This window comes from Aquarana catesbeiana, linkage group LG09 (assembly GCF_042186555.1).
Source record: "Aquarana catesbeiana isolate 2022-GZ linkage group LG09, ASM4218655v1, whole genome shotgun sequence".
NCBI classification, from domain to species: domain Eukaryota; kingdom Metazoa; phylum Chordata; class Amphibia; order Anura; family Ranidae; genus Aquarana; species Aquarana catesbeiana.
Window position 1 is genome coordinate 82,378,170 of NC_133332.1, and position 22,882 is coordinate 82,401,051.

The following is a 22,882-nucleotide window of genomic DNA, read 5'->3' on the forward strand; positions in this document are numbered from 1 at the left end:
TCTCTCACAAAGAGAGACCCTATGGATATTTCGTCTGAAAAGCCTTGCCCCTAGGGGCCTGAATATTGAAGTAGATTTGAACTGCTTCATCAGTGACGTTTGAACCATACACCCAAGGGAATCTGTCTTTACATCTCTCTCTACACATTCCTCTATAGAACTCATTATACTCGATGACTATTGAGAGAAACAACTGCCTTCTTTCTATAACGTTTTTTGGTTGTTTGGTTTTATCACTCACTTTTGTTTTCTATATATAAGCGTCACCTGAAATAGTGGCCAATTAATATTTATATGTTTAGGCATAGTGCACCATCACTCATTTTTACAGTGGCATAGCTCACTAATATATTTAGTGGGCTATGTTTTCATTTAAAAAAAAAAAAAAAAAAAAAAAAAAGGGGGGTAATTGTGTGGCTCAATTTAATGGAAATCATTTTTTGAAACACGGAGGAAACACTTTTCACTTTCACCACTAGAGGACTCACTCTACTGGTTAACAGCATGATAACTTTTTAGTGATTCACAATTATTCACTAAGGGTTTAACATTATTTATACACTATAGTTGGTATTAACGTAGATATAGGGAATGAGTTATGATTATACTTATGTGAGTTCTTATTACTAGCTAGGGGGAATGATGGATTTATTTAGAAAAATGCCCCGATCTATGTCCATGGTCGGGTAATGTATGGGCTGCCTCGTCTGACCACATATTACAAACCGCTTGGGTAACTCTATTATGCAACACTTTTGATCTATGATTCTATACTTTATATGGGGAGTGTTCAATCAATGGGTTGGTGATACACTGCTGATTATCACTCAACGAATGAGATCTATGATTTAAAACAGTTTGTCTCATCATTCTTGAGTTTTCAATACCCGATCTATGCATTATATTTGATTATAGTTTGCTTAGTTACCTTCAAGATATTTATATAGTTTAGCTGCTATCTGATGTACGTGATCGGCCCAGCATCGCTGCTTTTGAGGGCCGCAGAGGCATCTGGGAAGGCGAACACAGATTTGCATATCATTACGTCGAAAGACGCAAGGAGTATAAGGGTAGGAGGTGCCGTGCCGTACAGCCAATCCCATGAGGAAGTCTGATATGACGAAACATGTCGGGGCGTGGCTGTACGGCACCTATCAGTAATCAGTAGTGACGGACGTGACTTGGCTGCGGATCTCCGTGCATCGGTGGGAGCCTTCAAACGCTTCAGAGGAGCTGCCCCCCGGGCTGTGTTGCCAGCAGGTGATCCACATCTTTAGATTGTCAGCAGAGAGGGGTGAAAACTCATCCATCGCTGCTTCTTGAGGTCCGCCGTGACCCTCATTTTCACAGTGGTGCTGGGCGTTTCACAGAGGAGGATTCGGTTTGATTTGGATTTGCTTTGCAGTGTCAGTTTGGCTTGAATCAAGAGTTGTTCTTGTGAGTGTAATGATTGAAGTTTTAAGTTGAATAAATTTTATATGTTTTACGGTATCACACTATTTTGAGTTCTTTTTATAAATTGAGGTGACACTTGGATAATTAAAGAATCTGGATCCTTTGACCTTCCATTGACCAACCTTATACTTATGCCTTATTGCCAAAACACGAGAGTGTGAGGCATATGGAGCTGGTGAGTGTTGAATTCAAGGGGAGAGGAATCACTAACACTGAGTGAATTGGTGGATTGTTTCCAGATACCTCACCTTTCCTGCACGGTGTCCTGCCTTGGGAATATTTATGGACTGATATTATTTATAGTTCACGTTTCATGTCATCATATAATATATATTGCTGTGTGTATGATACACTTTTACAGGGATTTTGTATTTCATATTTTTCTCACACTGATGAGATCTTCCATGAATGTTTTTTACTTTATGTGCACATATTGTTTGTTGGAACACTAGATGATTATATTTTTTTCGCACTAGTTAGGAGTTACACCGCCATTTAGCGCCACTTTTTCTGACTTGCAAGTACCAATACAGCCCAGGATTACTTGTTAGTAATAGAAAGGTTTGCATGGAGATAGAGTTTGGCTCTCTACCAAGCACATCCGACTCCGGGTGCCCTCAATGAAATTTGCCCCTCACTTCATTGGTCCATTTCCTATTCTCCGTCAGATCAATCCAGTTGCTTTCAAGCTCTGTCTGCCCTCTCATCTCAGGATACCTAACGCCTTCCATGTCTCCCTGCTCAGGCCACTGGTCCTCAATCGCTACTCTCGCCCTTCTTCTCACCTCACTCCTGTGGCTGATACCACAGATCAGTATGAGATTAGAGAAATATTGGACTCCAAGTACTCCCGAGGGAGGCTACTCTTTCTGATTGATTGGAAGGGCTATGGTGCTATGGAGGAGAGGTTTTGGGTTCCTGCCACCGATGTCTCAGCCCCACGTTTGGTGACCAGATTTCATCGGAAATTTCCCTCCAAGCCAGCCCCCAGACGTGTAGGGGGACCTCGTAAGAGGGGGGGTACTGTCACAGATCAGCTGCGGAGCTGATCTGTGTCTCACCTTTACTGCTGTAGGCTGGCTGGCACCTGTTGTTCCACTAGCTTGTGTTCAGCTCTGCAGCACTCTGCAGCTATGGGTGTCGCCGGCTCCACCTGTTGCTTAATATATGATTTCTTTCTGCAACTTCCTGTCCAGCCCCTCATGTGCTTCGCTATTTAAATCCCTTCTGACCAGCTACTGGTTGCTTGAACAACATTTGTTTCTGAGCCCCTTCTTTACCTGACCTCTCAGCTATCCGGCTTTTCTTTGCTTCATCCATCCATCCATGTCTGACAGTGTCTTCTGGTACTTCCCTAGCGAGCAGGGTGAACCCGGGGGTCGTGACCTGGGGTCAGCACACAGCTAAGCCCAAACCCTTGTGAGGGGGGTCCCTGGCAGAATACCGGCTGGCTCTTAGACTCCACACCCTGGGGGATCCTGTGTCACCTGCTCGCCTGTGGGCTTACTGTAAAGGCCCGTACACACGATTGGACTTTTTGACAACAAACATGCAAATCAGCTGTTTTGGGGCAACATCCAACTGTGTGTGTGCTCCATCGGACAAACTTTTTCGGTTTTCATCGGACTTTTGTTGGCTGTGCAAATGGACAAACTTTCCGGCAACAAAAGTCAGATGGAGCAAAGCCCGATTGTGTGTACACAAAGCCATCGGACTTTTGTACAAACTACAGTACCTGCCCATGAGAATGTTTCCAGCGTGATCCCATTGCGCTGGTTCTCAGCGACAGGGTACTGTACATCTCGCGCTGGCTGCAATAGGAAAAACACATTTTCCTATTGCAGCCAGCACAAGAGGGAATTCCCCTCTGGGAGCATACCAGGCCCTTAGGTCTGGTATGGATTTTAAGAGGAACCCCTACGCCGAAAAAACAACGTGGGGCTCCCCCCCAAAATCCATACCAGACCCTTATCCGAGCACGCAGCCCGGCTGGTCAGGAAAGGGGGTGGGGATGAGCAGGTGCCCCCCAGAACCGTACCAGGCTGCATGCCCTCAACATGGGGGGGTGGGTGCTTTGGGGCAGGGGGGCGCCCTGCCTGCCCCCCACCCCAAAGCAGCTTGTCCCCATGCTGATGAGGACAAGGGCCTCTTTCCGACAACCCTGGCCGTTGGTTGTCGGGGTCTGCGAGCGGAGGGCTTATCGGAATCCGGGAGCCCCCTTTGATAAGGGGGCCCCCAGATAGCGGCCCCCAACCTATGTGAATGAGTATGGGGTACATCGTACCCCTACCCATTCACCTGGGGAAAAAAAGTGTCAATAAAAAAGCACACTAGGTTTTAAAGTAATTTAAGCAGCTCCGGAGGTCTTCTTCTGACTTCGGGGGTCTCTTCCAACTTCTCCGCTCTCTCCAGCCTCTTCTCCCGGTGTCCAGTTCTTCTACCACTCTCCGGCCTCTTCTGCCGGTGTCCGGTTCTTCTCCTGCTCCCCGGCCTCTTCTCCAGGTCTCCGGTTCTTCTCCCGCTCTCCGGTTCTTCTGCCGGGCTCCTCCGCTATCTTCTGCTCTTTTGCCGCTCTTTTACTAGTGGTGGCCGGTCTTCTCCATTGTCTTGTTCCTTCTTCCGATGTTGACACAACACTCTCTCCCGCTGTAATCCTGTGTGCGAGGTGCGCAACAACTTATATAGGCATGGGGCGTGGTCATTGGTTGATGTCACCTGGTGACCCCGCCCCTTATGGCGTCACAGTCCCATCATGCCCCGGGACTGTGATGTCATAAGGGGTGGGGTCACGGATCGGCAAAAGAGCAGAAGATAGCGGAGGAGCCCGGCAGAAGAACCGGAGAGCGGGAGAAGAACCGAAGACATGGAGAAGAGGCCAGAGAGTGTGAGAAGAACCGGACACCAGGAAAAGAGGCCAGAGAGCGGGAGAAGAACCAGACACCGGGAGAAGAGGCCGGAGAGCGAGAGAAGAACCGGAGAGCGGGAGAAGAACCCGAGAGAGCAGAGAAGTCGGAAGAGACCCCCCGAAGTCAGAAGAAGACACGCGGAGCTGCCTAATAAATTACTTTATAAACCTGTGTAGTGTGTTTTTTTTATTGACACTTTTTTCCCCCAGGTGAATGGGTAGGGGTACGATGTACCCCATACTCATTCACATACGGTGGGTGGCCGGGATCTGGGGGCCCCTTATTAAAGGGGGCTCCCGGATTCCGATAAGCCCCCCGCCTGCAGACCCTGACAACCACCAGCCAGGGTTGTCGTGAAGAGGCGCTTGTCCTCATCAACATGGGGACATGGTGCTTTGGGGTGGGGGGCCACAGGGCACCCCCCTCCCCCAAAGCACCCACCCCCCCATGTTGAGGGCTTGCGGTACTTGCGCGGTTCAGGAGGGGGGAGCGCTCACTCGTCCCCACCCCCTTTCCTGACCGGCCGGGCTGCGTGCTCAGATAAGGGTCTGGTATGGATTTTGGGGGGACCCCCACGCCTTTTTTTTTAGGCGTAGGGGGTTCCCCTTAAAATCCATACCAGACCTAAGGGCCTAGTATGCTCCTGAAGGGGAAACCATGCCGTTTTTTTATTTAAAATTTGGCGTGGAGTTCCCCCTCATGATTTATACCAAACACCTGTCGGCAATGCTTGTCGCTCATCGCGAAAGGAAAAAACAAATTTTTCCTTTCCCGATGAGCGAGCCAGCTCGGCGCTGGCTCCCGCGACGTAGCTCGCAGGTGTCAACTCTCGCCGATACAGAAGTTGACCAAAGGGTGGCAGTAAAGAGCTGAAAAACAACGTGATTTGGTGAAAGTTGGATGAAAAATTCCTGCCGTGTGTATGCTTAATTAGTTTAAGGCCAACGCCCTTTGTACAAAAATCCACGGGAAAGTTTGTACAAAGTCCTATCGTGTGTATGAGGCTTAAATAGCACCGTGGCACTCTCTGGCTTTCTCCCACACAGTAATTATTATATTTTGATGTCCTTGGTCTTCTGGGTTGAATGACACCCAATGCCAACTTGTTAGACTGAGAACTTACTAATAGTGCAAAAAGTCATGGCCCTCCTCTGACAGAGCATCAGCATGGCACTCTGTACTCAGTGTAATGAAACCTGATAGGGTTTTCATCTAGTATAGGCTTTAAGTGTGTAGTGCGTTTGTTTGTGTGTGTGTGTGTGTGTGTATAGATATTTACAATACTCATTCTTTAACTAATTCATTTATTTAATTATTCCACAGCAAATACAAACAATGTAACAGGTTAGTAAAAGTGTATGTAATATGGTAATCTTTCTATTATGTTGAGTGTCTATTATGTTGAGTGCCTATGTCCATGTCCTGTACTGATTTCATGGATACTGCTAATTTGCTTGGCTAGAATTTAGTCAAATGGTCCTGCAGTGAATACAGTTGTAAGTTTGATGATGTCAACACGGGAAGGGGGTTGGGGGCAACAAGACAAACAGATTTGATTTAGTTTACTGATCACCTTTACTGGAACTAGTGCAATGGCAGATCACTACAACATGCATTAACCCTTCTGGCGGTATTCCCGAGTTTGGCTCTGGGTTAAATTTCAGTACCATTAGAGGTAACCCCGAGCCACACTTGGGACTGCATTGCAGGATCCTGGTCCAGGTTACTTACCTTGTCTCCGGGATCCTGCGATGTCCCCCCGCTGTGTCCTCCGCTAGATCCTACGCCCAATGCTCTGTGTGCCATGCTCCGTTCCCTGCAAGCGCCGTAACGCATGGGGGCAGAGCCCAGGGGCAAATTTAAAAAGTACAAAAAACATAACACATACAGTACACTGTAATCTTACAGATTACATTACTGTATCAAATCATTTCACCTCCCTTTTGTCCCTAGCGCTTTGTCCAGTGCCCTGCATGCAGTTTTATATGATATATACTGTTCTTTCTGCCTGGAAACTTGAGATTGTCCATAGCAACCAAAAAGTATCCCTTTATGTCAAAAGTGGTATTAGACCGACCAGCTAGAAAACAGCGATAGTAAATTAGGACACTTGCAGAATTGCAGGAAAGTGATTCGTGGGGGAATTCATTTTATTATTATTATATAATTATTTATAGTTATTTATTATATTATAATTTATGATTTTGTGTTTCAAACTTTATCATACCCAGGATCACAAGCAGAAAAAAAGGCGCCTCTAAGTGCAGAAGATTAAAATATTTAATATCTCCAGCGGGATTAAAATCACTTACAAGATCAGAAAGTAAAATAAGCATAACACCTGGAATCATACCCAGGATGTCTACTAGACTCTTTTTTGGACAGATTTAAGTGTGTTATTACTAAGAATGACAGGCCTACAATATAAAAAGCCAAATTTCTATGCAAAACAATGTACGGCTTTGAGATTCAAAAATCTGACATAATCATACCACCAGGAAGGCTACAAGAGATGTTCAGGGTTTACATAAAAAATGCATACTCAGGTGGATGCAACGTTGATCCAATGCTGTATCTGTCCCCTGCCACCTCTGCACTGAGCGATCAAACACCGCTGAACGCTCAGTTCTCCCATCCGCTCTGAGCAGAGAGCCGGTGACTGTAAGCTCTCTGCTCTGCCTCTCTAACACTCACTGAAGCCCTGGGCTGGGGGGGAAAGGAGCAGCTTGTTCAGTCTTCCAGCAACACATCTGAGAAGCTGAGCCAACTGCCAGCCCAGGCATGTGGGTGGATCCTGACTGTAAAGTTGGGATCTTTTCCCAGCCTGGACTGGCTGAGTGACATCAGCCGACAGCGTGTAACAGGTTAGTAAATTTTATATTTAAAAGGATACCTGTATAATATCTTAGCCTTTTCTGTTATCTAATTTGTGTGTGTGTAGATCTTCAGAATTCTCATTTTCTTAAATAACTTATTAATTTATTCAATCTTCTCACAAAAACTGCACAACAAGTTAGTAAATTTTCATTAAAGCAGTAGTAAAGCGCACAATTTTTTTTTTTAACCACTTGCCGACTGGCTCACGTCGATATATGTCGGCAGAAGGGCACATACAGGCATATTAACGTACCTGTACGTTGCCCTTTAAGAAGCGGCTTGCAGGCGCACGTGTGCCGCAATCTCTGTGAGTGTGATCCTGGGTCCTGCGGACTCAATGTCTGCGGGGATACACGTGATCATCTCACGGAGAGGAAGAACGGGGAAATGCTAAAGTAAACAAGCATTTCCCTGTTCTGCCTAGTGACAGGACACTGATCACCTCTCCCTGTAATCGGGAGCGGTGATCAGTGTCGTGTCACACATAGCCCATCCCCTCCACAGTTAGAATCACTCCTTAGGACACACTTAAGCCCTACAGCGCCCCCTAGTGGTTAACCCCTTCACTGCCAGTCACATTTGCACAGTAATCAATGCATTTTTAATCGCACTGATTGCTGTATAAATGTGAATAGCGGCAAAAGTGTCCGATCTGTTTGCCATAATGTCGCAATCATGATAAAAATCGCTGATCGATGCCATTACTAGTAAAAAAAAATATTAATAAAAATGCCATAAAACTATCCCCTATTTTGTAGACGCTATAACTTTTGCGCAAACCAATCAATACTATTATTGTGATTTTTTTTACCAAAAATATTTAGAAGAATACATATCGGCCTAAACTTTTGGGGATATTTATTATAGCAAAAAGTAAAAAAGAATGCGTTTTTTTAAAAAATGCTGCTTTTTTTTGTTTATAGCGCAAAAAATAAAAACTGCAGAGGTGATCAAATACCACCAAAAGAAAGCTCTATTTGTGGGGAAAAAAGGACGTCAATTTTGTTTGGGAGCCACGTTGCACGACCGCGCAATTGTCAGTTAAAGTGACGCAGTGCCGAATCGCAAAAAGTGCTCTGGTCTTTGGCCAGCCAAATGGTCCGGGGCTGAAGTGGTTAAACCCTGCAAGGTAAAGGCATAGTGTACTAGTATGCAGGGCATACTAGCACATTATGAAATACTTACCTTAGAACGAAGCCCTCTTTTGGCACGCTGTCACTGCTGAGAGGGCTTCTATCTTCACCCGGTCCTCCTTCCGGGTCGCATGCTCCAGCCGTCTGATTGGCCACGCTGCAATTATGTCACTCCCGCACACACCACAGACCGCGGCACGAGGCTCTGAAGGGACAGCACAGGTATAAAGTAAATAGTTAAAGTTATCTTACTCAGCTCATAAAGCACTTCCACATTTACAAGTCATCTCTTACAATCCCCCATTTTTAGTATATGTATGTGAAAAGGTGTGGTACAATAAACTTTTCACCATCAAGCACTACAGTGGCACACTTTGGGGTCTAGTTAAAAAAAATGAAACAGTTGTGTGCATGTGTCAGCATGTAAGAGAGGCTTTGTGTTGCCTAATTTTGGCACCCTTGCACAAGGTCCTACCCCTGCTTCAGCCCTGTCAGAACACAATCCCACCAGCTGAGGCCAACCCCTCTGCCACCTTATGCCCTGCTCCTTGCCATAGGCCTCCTAATGACATTCCCGGCTATAGACCTTTATATGCAGAAGATGGAAATGCCACACAATAGTTAGGTTCACTGCACTTTGCTGATGTTGTTCAGGGAATGGCAAGACAGTCACATCAATAGAACATACTGTACATTCTGGAGTCACTTGACATACATAGTCAATCACATAAAGTGAACAATCCGAAGTAATCACCAGTGAAAGCACATGCAGCTCCTCACAGTCATCTCTCTATAGTCTCTCCTCTGCCAATGGTCAGCAGTACTCACAAGACTGTGTTCTGTGTAGATACCTCCTATCTGGGTACACCTCTCCTGGGAACCCTCCAGGGAAGCAACCTTATACAGGGATTTCCATCCTGGTCTAATAGGCCTTTTGTAATCTGCCCTAGCCCCCACCTCCTTAAGGGACAGAATGTCTACAGCCGGCTCCTCCTGTATACAGCAATGCTGTATCCTAGCCTAGGCCGACAAGGCCCAGGCCTAGGGCAGCACTTTGCAGGGGGGTAGCACGGAAAGAGTCCCCGCCTGCTTTCGCTACACTGTTATTGTAGCGCCAGTCTTACGGGGCGGACTGGGCTGAAAGGAAAATGAGTCTAGCGCCCCCATAAAACGGCCTCACTGCTTCCTGTATGCGGGCGGCTGGCATTCCACAACTGTGAGGGGGGGGGCGCTGCTTCTCATTTTGATTGTCCTCTCATCCTGGACCACAAACCTTCCTCACTGTGCTCTATGTTTTCTGCTGCATCATTGGCATGCTTAGATCTTCTTAGTCCTCTCCATAAAATGATCAGAAATTTGTGATTAAAGTAGATCTCTAGGCAACACTTTTTTTTTTCATTTTGGATAGAATAAGGGAGGGTTATAACCCCTGTCAGTTTATTTTTTACCATCCCCGTCCCATTGCAGAGATTTCCCTTCACTTCCTGCCCCATAGCCGAACAGGAAGTGAGAGGAAATCTATGCAAATTAAGGGAATCCATCCCCCCCCAGGCCCCCAGAACTAGTGTCCCCACTCGAAAATTTCAGGGCGGGTCTTAAACAACAAGGGGTGTGGCCTTGACAGGAAGGGGTGGGTCATATTTAAATTAGGGGGGTTGCACGAGTTTAGTCAGGCCTAGGGCAGCACAAAACCTAAATACACTACTGGTATACAGGTCCACTCCACCCAGCCTCCTGCCCTGACCAGGGCCCACATGTGTTGGTTACATGCTCACAGGTGTGGGGTGTTTGGCTTTAAGTGTGTAGTGTGTGTTTGCGTGCGTGTAGATCTTTACAATGCTCATTCTCTAACTTATTCATTTATTTAATTATTCCACAGCAACTACAAACAATGTAACAGGTTAGTAAAAGTATATGTAATATGATATTTTTTCTATTATATTGAGTGCCCATGTCCCGTACTGATTTCATAGACAATGCTAATTTTCTGAATTTGATGATGTCAACATTGTGGGGGGAGGGGCAACAAGACAGAGTTGATTTAGCTTACTGGCCACCTTCACTGGAACCAGTGCAATGAAATATCACTGGACCATGAATTAAAAGAGAGTTCAGGGTTTAGAAAAAAAATGCATGCAGTGAAAGTGACCAATAAGGAAGACAAAAGTGACCCAGCTGGGAAGGAGAACAAGCCAACAGGGGAAGGGGAGCTTGGAAGGAGAGTAGTGATTAATGGGTGCAGGAGAGATAAGGCAGAGTTGAAGTTGCTGGAATGGAAGAGTCAGGGAATGGATACATTATGCAGTGACAGGAGGGAGAATGACAGTCACTCCTCTCAGGCAGGAGGAGCGGCAGAAGCTCCCAGTGAGCCACCCCCGTCCTCACCACAGATTAAGAAAGCGCCCAGTTTCCCCTTTGCCCCCCACCCCCTTCGGCCCCCCGCCCTTGTACCGGCCTTGGGTGTGTTTCTATAGATTGTTACAATACTCACTCTTTAAATCATTTATTTATCTATTTATTCCACAGCAACTACGAACAATGTTAAAGGTTAGTAAAGCTTTTTAATCTGTTTTAAAACTGCATGTAATATGGTAATCTTTTATATCAGATTAGGTATGTGTGTAGTCCATATTATGAATTAATTTATTCATTTAATTATTCCTCAGCAACAACAATGAATGTAACAGGTTAGTGAATCTTAGATCTTGTTTAAAAATGTACCCATATAATATCTAAGCCTTTTGTGTGTAGACTTACCGTTTCATTTATTCTTTCATTAAATTATTACATAGGGCATGCTTTATATGTCCTTTGTACTTTGACTACTTCTTTGGGGACATACATAGCATGCGCAAGTTACTCAAGTGTGGTGTGTAGATCTTCAGAGTAGTTTTTCCTAAATTCATACATTCATTTAATTATTCCTCAGGAACCACAGGAAATGTAACAGGTTAGTACATTTTATATTTAAAATGGCACCTATATAATATCTTAGCCTTTTCTATAACTCATTTATTTATTTAATCATTCCACAGCAACTCCAAACAATGTAACAGGTTAGTAAAAGTGTATGTAATATGGTAATCTTTCTATTATATTGAGTGCCTATGTCCATATCCTGTACTGATTTCATGGAATTTAAAGAAGTCCAGCCTAACACTAAAATTGCTACATCTATAGACATCCACGATCTAACACTAACTTATCTAACCCTATAAAGAAGAAATCAGTATCCATACCTTCCAGTCTCCAGCTGCGGAAGCTCTGCAGAGGACACAGCCGACAACAGCTGTGAAATGAATGGGAAGTTATGTCACCCATAGACTTACTATAGCTCTTCCGTTGTTGGCTGCCTCTACTGCACCTGCCTCCACAGTGGTGTCGTGGCTAACAGCTCAGCGTGGGACCGGACCCGAGCAGCTTCAGAAAAGGTATGCATACTGATTTCTTCTTTACATGGCTAGAAGGTTAGTGTTAGATCGTGGATGTCTGTAGATGTAGAGATTTTAGTGTTAGGCTGGACTTCTCCTATAGGCCGGGTTCACACCTATGCGAATTAGATGTGGGTTTCCCCGCATCCAATTTGCATAGCAGGAGAATGTGACTGGCTCCCTATGGAGCCGGTTCACATATCTCCGTTGCGGCTGCGGAAACGCTGTGCATCTTTGGCTCCGTTTCAGGGCGCCGAATTCAGACATAGAATCGACCCTGATTTGTCCCTGGAACGAGGAACAGGGACGTACAGCGCTCCTGTCCCATCCGCAGCGGGTTACAGTGTGAACCTGGCCTCAATCAAATGGTTCTGTAGTGAACACAGTGTGAGGCTAATGATGTCAACATGGGAGGGGTGGGGGGGACAAGACATACAGAGTTAATCTAGCTAACTGGTCATCTTCACTGGAACCAGTGCAATGGAAGAGCACGGGACCATGTGTTAAAAGAGAAGTTCAGGGTTTACAAAAAAATGCATACTCACCTAGGTGGATGCAGCGTCAATCCAATGCTGTATCTGTTCCCTGCCACCTCTGCACTGGGAAATCAAACACTACTGAAAGCTCAGTTCTCCCATCCACTCTAAGCAGAGAGCCGTTGACTTTCAGCTCTCTGCTCTGCCCCTCCAACGCTCACTGAAGCCCTGGCATAGTTGCCAACTGTCCCGGATTTTCCGGGACATTCCCGGGACTTACACTCCATTCCCAAATTTTTTGTGTCCCGGGAAATGTCCCGAAAAATCCGGTTTTTGATTTTTCCCACCGCCGCTACTCCGCCGGCCGCCATCTTGAAGAAGCTCAGGAAGACGGCTGGGGGGGGCTCTAGATGGAGCTCCTCCGTCGCCGCCCACCCTCCGCCCCGCCTCACTCCGGCTCTGCCACCTGATGTGAGAGGGGGCTCCGCCAGTGACACCTGATGTGAGGGGGGGCTCCGCCAGGGACACCTGATGTGAGAGGGGGCTCCGCCAGGGACACCTGATGTGAGAGGGGGCTCCGCCAGGGACACCTGATGTGAGGGGGGCTCCACCAGGGACACCTGATGTGAGGGGGGCTCCGCCAGGGACACCTGATGTGAGTGGGAGCTCCGCCAGGGACACCTGATGTGAGGGGGCTCCGCCAGGGACACCTGATGTGAGAGGGGGCTCCGCCAGGGACACCTGATGTGAGGGGGGGCTCCGCCGGGGACACCTGATGTGAGAGGGGGCTCTGCCAGGGACACCTGATGTGAGGGGGGCTCTGCCGGGACACCTGATGTGAGGGGGGGCTCTGCCGGGGACACCTGATGTGAGGGGGGCTCTGCCAGGGACACCTGATGTGAGGGAGGCTCTGCCAGGGACACCTGATGTGAGGGGGGCTCTGCCAGGGACACCTGATGTGAGGGGGGGCTCCGCCAGGGACACCTGATGTGAGGGGGGCTCTGCCAGGGACACCTGATGTGAGGGGGGGCTCCGCCAGGGACACCTGATGTGAGAGGGGGCTCTGCCAGGGACACCTGGTGTGAGGGGGGGCTCCGCCAGGGACACCTGATGTGAGGGGGGGCTCTGCCGGGGACACCTGATGTGAGGGGGGCTCTGCCGGGGACACCTGATGTGAGGAGGGGCTCTGCCGGGGACACCTGATGTGAGGGGGGCTCTGCCGGGGACACCTGATGTGAGGGGGGGCTCTGCCGGGGACACCTGATGTGAGGGGGGGGCTCTGCCGGGGACACCTGATGTGAGGGGGGGCTCCGCTGGGGGCACCTGGTGTGAGGGGGGGCTCCGCTGGGGATTCCTGGTGTGAGGGGGGGCTCCGCTGGGGACTCCTGGTGTGAGGGGGGCTCTGCTGGGGACTCCTGGTGTGAGGGGGGGCTCTGCTGGGGACTCCTGGTGTGAGGGGGGGCTCTGCTGGGGACACCTGATGCAAGGACGGACTCTGCTGGGGACACCTGATGCAAGGACGGACTCTGCTGGGGGCACCTGATGCAAGGACGGACGGCTGGTGGCAGGCGACGTGGCAGGTGACACACTCGGGGCTCCCACTGATTCTGCATTATGGTGAGTTGAATGATTTAATTTTATATTACAATGTAATAATAGAAATACTGCACTTCAATCATCCTGACACCATAACAACCATGGTGCCGGGATGATTGAAGTGCTAACACCAGGTGTTTGGAGTATCTTTATCTGCTGATTGTTAAACTTTCTAGAATACACATATTTTTATTGTGCAGGATCTGGGGCTGCTGTCCCGTCATTTCCCTCTCCCCCTCTCCCCCTTTCCCTCTCCCCCTCTCCCCCTTTCCCTCTCCATCCCTCATTCATCTCAGACTCTAACCACACCCTCTTGAGCCACGCCCATTTAAGCCACGCCCACTATGACGCGTAGCGCGCCGCACTTGAATATTTTTACTCAGCCACGCCTACAAACGAATGCCCCGCCCCCTAATTATTGTACGGCTCCGCCTACAGCCACAAAAGTGTCCCACATTTTTTTTTTACAATGTTGGCAACTATGCCCTGGGCTGTGGAGAAAGAGAGCAGCTTGCTCAGTCTCCCAGTGACACATCTGAGAAACTGAGCCATCTGCCAGTCCAGGCATGTGGGTGGATCCTGACTGTAAAGTTGGGATCTTTTCCCAGCCTGGACCGCTGAGTGAAGTCAGCCAACAGCGGACCTTAGCCTTCTGTTGGCTGAAAATGGCTCCCCGGAGTGCAGAAGGAACTGCACTCCTGTGATTTATAGGAGAAGTAGGGCCATAAAAGCTTTGGCCATACTTCTCCTGTAAGATATGCATAAGAGGGTCGAAGGAACTTTAATTAAAAAACAAAATTAAAGAATTATGTATTGCCTGGGACTGGGTAGAGTGATAAAACATTAGTGATTATTTTTCCTGGCTTTAGGTCAACTTTTACCTTTTTTGTTCTTATGAGTGCTTGTGTGTTGGGGTGGGGGTCAGACAGCTGCAGCAGAGGGAGGGGACATGCTATGTATGCCCTGTGTACTATGACTACTTCTTTGGGGCATACAGGCAGGGCCGTCTTTAATATGGAATGGACCCTGGGCAAACATTTTCTTAGGCCCCCAATGCAATTTTGCTCTTCACCCCAGTATCTCAAAAAACAAACACACACATAGAATTATCTAAAAAGAAAAAACAGCAATTTCCACGTCATAGTGCCCCTTTACATTGCAGCCATTTCCACATCATAGTGCCCCTTTACATTTCAGCCATTTCCACATCATAGTGCCCCTTTACATTGCAGACCCTACATGTAAACCAGGCTTAAAATAAACCCATCAAGCAGTGAAATACTGTACAGCACTGTGTGGTCTGGTGGCCTGGCCCATGCTGCATGCGCTGTAATAAATCCAGCCACAGCCTGGACAGGGTTTTGAAACTCTACATATGGGGTCCTGGGGAGCCAGGGGAGGAGAAATCCTCCTGGTCCTGGCCAGCTCAGCTCCGATAACCATCCGCGGGTGGACTCACAGCAGTGCTGGTGTCTAGCACTCTGATATTTGCTCCACTACGCGGTCCTACCCGAGGCCTCCAGTGTACAGGCAGCACACATAGCGAGGGGCGGGGTCAGAGCATCAGTGGAGTTCAAGGCCCTGCCCGCCTGCTTCTTGCTCCAGAATATGCAGCAGTCTTGCACACTGATGCCGGCTTCCAGTGTCACTCTGGACGGTGAATTTGCAGTGCCGATGGGGGTCCCGATTTGCTGGCAGCGTGGGCTTAAGGAGCAGCTCTGCTTTGGGCCCAAAAACAATGACAGGGCCCTGGGCAGCTGCCCCTTTTGCCCTGCGGTAAAGACGGCCCTGCATACAGGCATTCCCAAGTTACACAAGTTCTTAGGTGTGGTGTGCAGATCTTTAGAGTATATTGTCATAAATGTATTGATTCATTTTATTATTCCACAGGAACTACAACAAATGTAACAGGTTAAGAAATCTTTAATCTTATTAAAAAATGCAGCTATATAGAATCTTATAGGTAAAAAACTAAGCTATTTTTCTTTTTAAATGGTTCCCTATCTGGCTAAAGAAAATGCAGCTGTGGCTGCAATGCACCCCTCCTCTCGGGCTCTCTCCCATACAGTAATGCATCTCTACCACTAGATGTCATCGGTCTTCTGGGTTGAATGACGTCCAGTGTGAACCTGTTGGGACTTATGCACAAGGCCATCTGGGGTATATAATGTAAAGTTTCTATTAAGTAATCAAATCAATTAGCGCAAACAATTCCTAAAAACTAATGCAGCTAGCACAAAAGATCATCACATAATCAAAATGGACATAATATAAAACATAGTGAAGCACATGGAATTAAAATTTCTAAAAGATTCTCCAAAGTCCAATAGTAATCCAGCAGGAAAATGAAGAGGACTAAAGGTCCCAGCAAGCACCAAGAGGATTCCAGGTGACAGAACACAAAGGATGCAATGGGGACAGACCCTCCACCTCCAGAGCACTCTCTTCACTCACCTCAAGCCACTGAACTAACAGATGGTTATATGCACATGTCCCATAAGGGTAAATCATCCAGGCAGGACCAAGAACTCCAGTCGATTCCCCCAGGATATATATATGGTGAGACAAAACAAATCTAAGTGCTCACTGTTGACCAGTTGAAAACGGCTTTGTAGAATCTTTTAAAAATTTTAACTTCATGCGCTTCACTTCATTTTATATAATGTAACGTTTCTGCATATTTCCCTGCCCAGGAGCCAAAAGTGCTGCATACAGCCGCCTCATAGACATGAATGGCTGTATGTAGACAGTCTGCAGTTTAAGTTGAAACGTGTACACATGTACTGGTGTATGCATTCATGTGCATGGAGTGGATGTAGACAGCACCTTTAGCTACTGCGCAAGGAAATACTGGGGACATACTATGAGTTCAGAATGTCTTGGTTCCACCACCCACAGAGCATCAGAATGGCACCCTGCACAGTGTAATGAAACCTAAAAAGACTTTAAAGTGGTGTTCCACCCTAAAAAAAAAAAAGTCATGATTGTGCCTAAAAAAAAATAAAAAAAAACATTTGGATATATATATATTTTTTTTTTACTTACCTCTAAATGCCTGTTGCTAGGGGGTCCCTCGTAGTCTGCCTCTTCCAGTGCCTGGGCTGGTGACATCACTTCCCCCTCGGCACAGGAAGGGCTCAGCTCTGCTTCCTCCCTCCTGTCAATCATCTGGGACCCATTACAGGTCCCAGGTGACTGAGCGGCCAATCACGGTGCGCTGCGCTGCTCGCGCATGCGCAGTGGGTGCCAGGCTGTGAAGCCACAGCCCGGCGCCCACAGTTGCAATGCCGGAGGGGGAGACGAGCGGGGAGACTAGCGGGGCTTCGATCCCCCGCATCGCTGGACCCTGGGACAGATAAGTGTCCAATTAAAAGTCAGCAGCTGCAGTATTTGTACCTGCTGACTTTTTAATTTTTTTTTTGTTTTGACTGGCCCTCCTCTTTAACCACTTCCCGCCCGCCCTATAGCGGATTGACGTCCGGGAAGTGGTTGTGTTATCCTGACTGGACGTCATATGACGTCCAGCAGGATAACATGCCGCAGCGCGCCCCCGCTACACTGATCTTGGTAAAAAGCCTCCGGCGGAGGCTCTTTACCACGTGATCAGCCGTGTCCAATCACGGCTGATCACGCTGTCAATAGGAAGAGCCGTTGATCAGCTCTTCCTCACTCGCGTCTGACAGACGCAAGTAGAGGAGAGCTGATCGGCGGCTCTCCTGGCAGGGGGGGTCTGCGCTGATTGTTTATCAGCGCAGCCCCCCCTCAGATCACCCCACTGGACTACCAGGGATGCCACTAGGACCACCAGGGAAGGGGCAACGTGGATGGCCAGGTATGTATCCCATGGCCATCCACATGTGCCCAATCTGTGCCAATCAGTGCCCACAAATGGGCACTGATTGGCACTATTATGTCCATGATATGACCAGATCTGCCCAGCAATGCTCTATCAGTGCCACCTGTCATTGCCCATCTGTGCCACCTGTCATTGCCCATCAGTGCCACCTGTCATTGCCCATCAGTGCCACCTGTCAGTGCCCATCAGTGCCCATCTGTGCCCATCAGTGCCCACCTATCAGTGCCCATCAGTGCCACACATCAGTGCCACACATACGTACCCATCAGTACCACCCATATATACCAATCAATGCCACCTACGAGTGCCCATCAGTGCCGCCTATGTGTGCCCATCGGTGCCACCTATGAGTGCCCATCAGTGCCGCATACCAGTGCCACCTATCAGTGCCCATCAGTGCCACCTATCAGTGCCCATCAGTGCCGCCTATCAGTGCCCATCATCAGTGCCCGTTAGTGCCACCTCATCAGTGCCACCTCATTGGTGCCATCTCATCGGTGCCCATCAGTGCCGCCGTATCAGTGCCCATCTGTGCCGCCATATCAGTGCCCATTATTGAAGGAGAAAGCGTACTTATTTACAAAAAAATTTAACAGAAACAAAGAAAAACTTGTTTTTTTTCGAAATTTTCTGTCTTTTTTTATTTGTTGCGCAAAAATTAAAAACCGCAGAGGTGATCAAATACCACCAAAAGAAAGCTCTATTTGTGGGAACAAAATGATAAAAAATTTGTTTGGGTACAGTGTAGCATGACCGCGCAATTGTCATTCAAATTGCAACAGCGCTGAAAGGTGAAAATTGGGCTGGGCGGGAAGGTGTCTAAGTGCCTGGTATTGAAGTGGTTAATGAATTAATCCATTTTTTCATTCATTTATTACATGGGGCATGCTGCGTATGTCCTGTGTACTTTGACTACTTTGGGGGCATACATAGCACGCCCTTATCTCTTGGAGATAAGCTTTAGGTGTGTGTTTCAATAGATCGTTACAATACTCATTCTTTAAATCATTTATTTATTCCACAGCAACTACGAACAATGTTACAGGTTAGTAAAGCTTTTTAGTCTGTTTTAAAACTGCATGTAATATGGTAATCTTTTCTATCAGATTAGGTATGTGTGTAGTCCATAATGTACATTAATTAATGTATTCAATTATTCTTCAGCAACTACAATGAAAGTAACAGGTTAATAAATCTTAGATCTTGTTTAAAAATGTACCCATATAATATCTAAACCATTTGTGAGTAGACTTTAATAAATTCATCACTTTTTTCATTCAATTATCACATGGGGCATGCTACGTATGTCCTGTGTACTTTGACTACTTTGGGGGCATACATAGCATGCCCAAGTTACAAAAGTGTGGTGTGTAGATCTGCAGAGTAGTTTTTCCTGAATTCAAAGATTCATTTAATTATTCCAGAGGAACCACAGTAAATGTAACAGGTTAGTAAATTTTATATTTAAAATGATACCTATATAATATCTTAGCCTTTTCTGTTATCTAATGTGTGTGTGTGTAGATCTTCAGAATTCTCATTTTCTTAAATAACTTATTCATTTATTCAAACCTCTCACAAAAACTGCACAACAAGTTAGTATATTTTTCATTTTCATTAAAGCGGTAGTAAAGTGCACAATTTTTTATTTTTTTTAAACCCTGCAAGGTAAGAGATACAGTACTAGTATGCATCGCATACTAGCACATTATGAAATACTTACCTTAGAACGAAGCCCTCTAGCGCTACACTGTCACCGCTGAGAGGGCTTCCATCTTCACCTATCTTCCGGGTCGCATGCTCCAGCCGTCTGATTTGCCACGCCACGATTACATCACTCCCTTGCATGTGCGCAGGAGACACGGACCACGGCACGGGGCTCTGAAGGGACAGCACAGGTATAAAGTTTATAGTTAAAGTTATCTTACTCAGCTCATAAAGCACTCCCTCTTTTACAATTCATCTCTTACAATCCCCCATTTTTAGTATATGTATGTGAAAAGGTGTGGTACAATAACCTTTTCACCATCAAGCACTACGGTGGCACACTTTGGGGTCTAGTTTTAAAAATGAAACAGTTGTGTGCATGTGTCAGCATGTAAGAGAGGCTTTGTGTTGCCTAATTTTGGCACCCTTGCACAAGGTCCTACCCCTGCTTCAGCCCTGTCAGAACACAATCCCACCAGCTGAGGCCAACCCCTCTGCCACCTTATGCCCTGCTCCTTGCCATAGGCCTCCTAATGACATTCCCGGCCATAGACCTTTATATGCAGAAGATGGAAATTCCACACAATAGTTAGGTTCACTGCACTTTGCTGATGTTATTCAGGGAATGGCAAGACAGTCACATCAATAGAACATACTGTACATTCTGGAGTCACTTGACATACATAGTCAATTGCATAAAGTGGACAATGCGAAGTAATCACCAGTGAAAGCACATGCAGCTCCTCACAGTCATCTCCCTCTAGTCTCTCCTCTACCAATGGTCAGCAGTACTCACAAGACTGTGTTCTGTGTAGATACCTCCTAGCTGGGTACACATCTCCTGGGAAATCTCCAGGGAAGCAACCTTATACAGGGATCTCCACCACAGATTAAGAAAGAGCCCAGGGAGATTCCCCTTCGACCCCCCCCCCCCCGTACTGCCCTGAGTGTGTTACTAAAGATCGTTACAATACTAATTCTTTAAATGATTTATTTATCTATTTATTCCACAGCAACTACAAACAATGTTACAGGTTAGTAAAGCTTTTTGTCTGTTTTAGAACTGCATGTAATATGGTAATCTTTTATATCAGATTAGGTATGTGTGTAGTCCATAATGTGAATTCATTTATTTATTCAATTATTTCTCAGCAACAACAATGAATGTAACATGTTAGTGAATCTTAGATCTTGTTTAAAAATTTACCCATATAGTATCTAAGCCTTTTGTGTGTAGACTTACCGTTTCATTTACTCTTTCATTAAATTACTACATAGGGCATGCTTTGTATGTCCTTTGTACTTTGACTACTTCTTTGGGGACATACATAGCATGCCCAAGTTACACAAGTGTGGTGTGTAGATCTTAAGAGCAGTTTTTCCTGAATTTATTCCTGATGTTGTTCAGGGAATGGCAAGACAGTCACATCACTAGGACACACTGTACATTCTGGAGTCATTTGACATACATAGTCTATCACATAAAGTGGACGATCCACAGTAATCACCAGTGAAAGAACATGCAGCTCCTCACAATCATCTCCCTCTAGTCTCTCCTCTGTCAAGGGTCGGCAGTACTCACAGGACTGTGTTCTGTGTAGATACCTCCTAGCTGGGTACACCTCTCCTGGGAACCCTCCAGGGAAGCAGCCTTATACAGGGCTCTCCAGTCTGGCCTTATAAGCTTTTTGGAATCCACCCTAGCCCCCACCTCCTTAAAAGACAGAATGTCTACAGCCGTCTCCTCCTGTATACAGGCCCACTGCACCCGGCCTCCTGCCCTGTCCAGGGCCCACGTGTGTTGGTTAAATGCTCACAGGTGTGAAGTGTTTGGCTTTAAGTGTGTAGTGTGTATTTGTGAGCGTGTAGATCTTTACAATAGTCATTCTTTAACTAATTAATTTATTTAATTATTCCACAGCAACTACAAACAATGTAACAGGTTAGTAAAAGTATATGTAATATGGCAATCCTTTAGTACCTATGTCTATGTCCCCTACTGATTTCATGGATAATGGCAATTTCCTTGGCTAGAATTTAATCAAATGGTCCTGCATTGAATATAGTATAAGTTTGATGATGTCAACACGGGAAGGGGATTGGGGGCAACAAGACAAACAGAGTTGATTTAACTTATTGGTCACCTTCACTGGAACCAGTGCAATGGAAGATCACTTGACCATGCATTAAAAGAGAAGTTCAGGGTTTACAAAAAAATGCATACTCACCTAAGATGGATGGAGCATCGATCCAATGCTGTATCTGTTCCCTGCCGCCTTTACACTGTGTGATCAAACACCACTGAAAGCTCAGTTCTCCCATCTGCTCTGAGCAGAGAGCCGTTGACTGTCAGCTCTCTGCTCTGCCCCTTCAATGCTCACTAAAACCCTGGGCTGGGGGGGCAGGGGGGGACAGCTTGCTCAATCTCCCAGCAACACATCTGAGAGGCTGAGCCAGTTGCCAGTTCCGGCATGTGGGTAGAGCCAAAGGTGCTGCATACAGCCGACTCATAGACATGAATGGCTCTATGCAGACAGTCCACGTTTGGAGTTTAAATTATTTATTTATTATTTATTTACGTTTGGAGTTTAAATGTGTACACATGTGCAGGTTTATGCAAGTACCGTGTATACAGCCATGCACAGGCATTCATATCTATGGAGTGGATGTAGACAGCACCTTTAGCTACTGAACAAGGAAATACTGGAAACATACTATGAGTTCAGGGTGTCTTGGGCCCACCACCGACAGAGCATCAGCATGGCACCCTGCACAGTGTAATGAAACCTAAAAAGGTTTTTCTTGGAGAGAAGCTTTAGGTGTGTGTTTCTATAGATCGTTACAATACTCATCTTTCAAATTATTTATTTATTTATTCCACAGCAACTACGAACAACGTTACAGGTTTGTAAAGGTTTTTAATCTGTTTTAAAACTGCATGTAATATGTTAATCTTTTCTATCAGATTAGGTATATGTGTAGTCCATAATAAGTGTGGTGTGCAGATCTTCAAAGTAGTTTTTCCTGAATTCATAGATTCATTTAATTATTCCACAGGAACCACAGTAAATGAAACAGGTTAGTACATGTTATATTTAAAATTATACCTATATAATATCTTAGCACGTGTCTGTGTGTGTGTAGATCTGCAGAACTCTCATTTCCTCAAATAACTTATTAATTTATTCAATCCTTTCACAAAACATGTACAACAAGTTGGTAAATTTTTAGTTTTCTTTAAAGCAGAACTCCAGGATTTTCCTCCACATTGCCACCCTCTTCTCCCCCACCCCCAAAGCCCCACTCCTATATATACTTTTTTTTTTTTTTTTCTTGAAGTCTTCTGACTTCTGTCACCATAACTTCTCCCCCTTCTGACTGAGGTGGGCACCATCTCAGGTCTGAGCAGCGCTCATGTAATAAGGTATATGCACCACTTAGTAGA

The 22,882-nt window shown here is 46.3% G+C and overlaps 1 long non-coding RNA gene across 1 annotated transcript in view; it reads left to right on the forward strand.

Moving 5' to 3' along the window:
- LOC141107201 (uncharacterized) overlaps positions 1 to 22,517 on the forward strand; it is a 38,121-nt gene extending 15,604 nt beyond the window's left edge. The window contains exons 2-12 of the long non-coding RNA XR_012235809.1: positions 5,685 to 5,705; positions 10,251 to 10,271; positions 10,898 to 10,918; positions 11,038 to 11,058; positions 11,301 to 11,321; positions 11,407 to 11,427; positions 18,755 to 18,775; positions 20,451 to 20,471; positions 21,359 to 21,379; positions 22,321 to 22,341; positions 22,495 to 22,517. This is a non-coding gene — a long non-coding RNA (uncharacterized lncRNA). The remainder of the gene's footprint in view (positions 1 to 5,684; positions 5,706 to 10,250; positions 10,272 to 10,897; positions 10,919 to 11,037; positions 11,059 to 11,300; positions 11,322 to 11,406; positions 11,428 to 18,754; positions 18,776 to 20,450; positions 20,472 to 21,358; positions 21,380 to 22,320; positions 22,342 to 22,494) is intronic.
- Positions 22,518 to 22,882: the final 365 nt, after the last annotated feature.